The following is a 4,583-nucleotide window of genomic DNA, read 5'->3' on the forward strand; positions in this document are numbered from 1 at the left end:
TCTCCTTTTCAAGAGGCAACGCCTGGCGCTCACACGCACGTACGCACGAACACACACATACTCACTCACGTACACGCACGCACGCACACGCTGTGAAGTAAATATATACACACACGCACGCACGCACACGCGCGCATGCACGCACGCGGGCGCACACACCTAGCATCTATTCTTAATTGTTTACTGTAGGCGCTATCTCAAACGATCATATACCATTTGACCGCCAAGCCGATCGATGTATATATATATATATATATACATGTATATATAAGACTATATGGAACTGTCGTGATGTGAATACGAGGGGATGTTTTCAGTTGTGTGATTTAAACAACTACAGTTTCTCCCGTTGGTGGCATACGCATACAGTAACGGTGACTGACAAGAAGTCCATTGGCATATGCGACTTTTAGTCTCTTAATTTCGTGGTATTCTCGATCTCACTACCCAAATTGCAGTGCAAATTGGCGCGAGTACGTTCGTAGTCTTGTTGTGCGCCTGCTCCAACTAGTAAAATTGTAGCATTTTTGAAGAAAACACACTGACAATATCCTGAATACGCACAAGTCGTGGGGGAAATGGGCTTGATGGTTGGTTGCAAGAAAGCACGACGATGTAAGATTTCAGTCGAAGATATAGAAGCGTCAGTTCTTAATCTATAATTACTTGTTCCACGTTAAGCAATGAAATAAACTATCGCAAAATAATTTCGACTTGATCACAATTGCTAGATCACTGTTGACATCTGTAACGCAACTGTATGGACAGGTAGCCCCTTCCTGTGAATAGTCACTATTATGGTGATGCGGCTATAATTCGTGTGACCTCAAAAGAAATGTTTGCAGTGACTGCGTTGAAAGGTAGGGTATGGGTTGGGCGGTCGCTCCACACAACTAATGAGGCAATTTCACATCCACGTCTGCAGCTCATTAAACCAAACACAAAAAGCGTTTCCGTTTTCTCTTCAGCTTCGTCAGTTTCATTGCCGAGACCACCATCACGCCCACCTATCGATTTCCCTTTAAGCCAATTAAATGTGCGCGGCTTGCCGGTATACACCGTGTGCAAGTATGCAACAGGTTTTGTTTACATAACAATGTCATTTCAGTAGTAAGAATAGCGTAGTAAGTAACAAAAATAGTGATCTCGGTTCATCGCGAACAGCCACGTGTAATAACGCCGCTCCTCCTCTTCCACTAAGTCTACACCCTACATGGAAACTCCCTCTTTTTCTCCCTCACGAAATCGCAACCCTGTATGATTATCTGCTCTTCTCGCCACCCACCCTGAAGCACCCTGCACGATTATTGTACTTTATCCCGCTTCCCACCCTCCCTATCTTGAACAACCATGCATGGTTACCCCTTCTCCCGTTCCCCACCCTCCCTATCTTGAACAACCATGCATGGTTACCCCTTCTCCCGTTCCCCATCCTCCCTATCTTGAACAACTATGCATGGTTACACCTTCTCCCGCTTCCCACCCTCCCAGGTTACACCTTCTCCCGTTCCCCACCCTCCCTATCTTGAACAACCATGCATGGTTACACCTTTTCCCGTTCCCCACCCTCCTTATCTTGAACAACCCTGCATGGTTACACCTTCTCCCGTTCCCCACCCTCCCTATCTTGAACAACCCTGCACGATTACACCTTCTCCCGTTCCCCACCCTCCCTATCTTGAACAACCATGCATGGTTACATCCTCTTCCGTTCTCCACCCTCCCTATCTTGAACAACCATGCATGGTTACATCCTCTTCCGTTCTCCACCCTCCCTATCTTGAACAACCATGCATGGTTACACCTTCTCCCATTCCTCACCCTCCCTATCTTGAACAACCCTGCACGATTACACCTCCCGTTCCCCACCCTCCCTATCTTGAACAACCCTGCACGATCAGACCTTCTCCCGTTCCACACCCTCCAAATACCGTGGGCGAGCTTCTCCCGTTCCCATGAAACCTCTTACTTTCCCGCCATGAAAAATGCCGTATTATTACCTGCTTCCTCCTCCCCACCTTGAACATCCCTGCATGGTTACCTACCCCTCACTATAAAACCCCTATGTATATACTCATTACTCACCCCCTTACATGATTACGACCACGTATGCGCCATTGTCCGCAGTCTGACCCGCACCGATATGCATATATATATATATATATATACACGGAGGAATGCATATATAAGGAAATTCTGAAATAGTATTTCCGGTGACGGGACATTTCCGGTGACAGGGTATTTCCGGTGCTGGGACATTTCCGGTGACGGGATATTTCTTGCGACGGCGCGTGCATGCGCAGGGAGTTGGCTGCGACGTATCGAGTGCGTGTCGCGATTAAGATCCCGTCACTTTCCAAATGCTAGATGTTGCCGGGAGTGTACACGATAGTTCTGACGGCTTAATCCTACTTTGGGATCACCGTACACACAAATCGTAATCATTATCCTGTCAGCATCAAAAATCAGATTTTCCATTCACTCGGATCCTAACCCTAACCCTAACCCTAACACTAACCCTAATTCTAACCCTAACCCTAACCCTAACCCTAACACTAACCCTAATCCTAACCGTATCTCCAACATAACCATAACCTCCTAATTTTAACACTTTCCCTAACCGCTAATCATAACTATACCCCTACCCTAACTCTAATTCTAACCTAATCCAAAGCTCGTAATTACAACCCGGGATCCTTAAATAGGATTGAATCAGCTCTGCTTATGTAACGTTTCGTTCCGCACCTCTTGTTCGTGTACATATAGGTAGCATGGACCTCCGCGCGTAGAGCTACATATATATCAGAAGTAGATAATAGGAACAGAAATCCTAGGACAGCGTTCCTATTATCTACTTCTTATATATATGATAGCTATGCACACCGAACTTTATCGATTAGTGAAGGATGGGGGGGACACTGGTCACGCAGCAGCAGCAGTAAGCGCGTACGTGATTACACGAGCTAATTACAAATAACTAGCTTTTGTTCGGATACAACGGATGCTTCGCCAATGAGCAATTACATAATCTGTGACATCATTATAACGACAGTCTCTGCACGTGGCACTGCATGAATTCATTGAGCTCGCCGGATATAAGATATCTATACCCCTCTCCATCGGCACAGCGAGTACAATCAAACATATGTTAATAGACTAGTAAACTTTACGGTTGCCTGTCTATAAGGGACACTCTTAACGTTTCACTCGAGTGACCGTTATATGCAGGTCTGGTTGTAGTAGGAAAGCTTACCTGTTATATGTATCCAACTGTGGTATCCCAGGGCATGCGCACCTACAGTCGAACGTGCGCGCGCGCACACGCACACATACGCAAACAAATGCACGCTCTAACGTCGCAGTCGTGTGAGAGAGAGCGTGCGCTGACGTGGAGACCGTACCACGATGCCGCTACACTGCACACTGTAACGTGCCGCCTCGCTGTTATCTACACTATTATATCTCTGTCTGTGTCACACTCTCTCGCTCGTTCTCGCTCTCGCTCTCTCTCTCCCTCTCTCTTTCTCTCTCTCTCTCTCTGTCGCGCGCGCCCTCTTTTTCTCTTTCTCTCTCGCGCTCTCTCTCGCTCGCTCGCGCTCTTTATCACTCTCTTTCTTTCTCTCACTCTCTCACACCCTCTCTCGTTCTCTCGCGCGCGTTCTCTCTATCCACGCTCCAGAGGATAAATGCTCGGGCGGCAGCCGCTGACACTTACCTGTAGGCGTGACCACGGTGCGTATCTGCGTACTAGCTCAATGGCTGGCACGCCGCTGACTTACGCGGATAGACGCTAGAAACAGCGAGCGATTTTGTTCTTCAAGGGGGCAGGCACGACACGAGTGTGCGTGAGTCACGTTGGCTCTAGGCGAGCACGGTGGTTGGTTTTAAAGCGTAAACCAGTTTTTCGAGCGCAGTGAAAGTTCTCCGGTTTATAAGTGCGTGCGAGCGTGCGCGCACGCACACCCACACACGCGTGCACGCACGCACGCGCGCACGCATGCGCGTACGCACACCCACACACGCATGCACGCACGCGCGCACACACAAGGCGCACCGCTTCCTGACTTTCTGATGTACTTGGCTATGTGTTTCTTGTGTCGACTTATCTAAAAAGATTGGGATGAAAATCGACCAAGGTTGTAGTGACAGAAAGCGTTGTATTGGGAGTGAGATAGTATACTGTGAAGAGAGAGAGGGGGGGGGTAGGATTGAGACAGAGATAAGGGGGTGGATGAGTGGGTGGTGATTGATCGGGTTGGTGGGTGAATGGATGAATAAATGGGCGGACGGACGGACGCACGCACGCACGCACGAACGGACGGACGGACGCATGCACGGACGCACGGACGGACGCACGGACGGACGGACGGACGCACGCACGAACGGACGGACCGACGCATGCACGGACGGACGGACGGACGCACGGACGGACGGATGGAGGCACGAACGGACGGATGGACGCACGGACGGATGGACGCACAGACGGACAGACGGACGGATTGAGGAACGAACGGACGGATGGACGCACGGACAGATGGACGCACAGACGGACAGACGGACGCATGGAAGGACGAACGGACGGA

Source organism: Priapulus caudatus, unplaced genomic scaffold, assembly GCF_000485595.1.
Source record: "Priapulus caudatus unplaced genomic scaffold, Priapulus_caudatus-5.0.1 Scaffold674, whole genome shotgun sequence".
In the NCBI taxonomy this organism is placed as follows: Eukaryota; Metazoa; Priapulida; class Priapulimorpha; order Priapulimorphida; family Priapulidae; genus Priapulus; species Priapulus caudatus.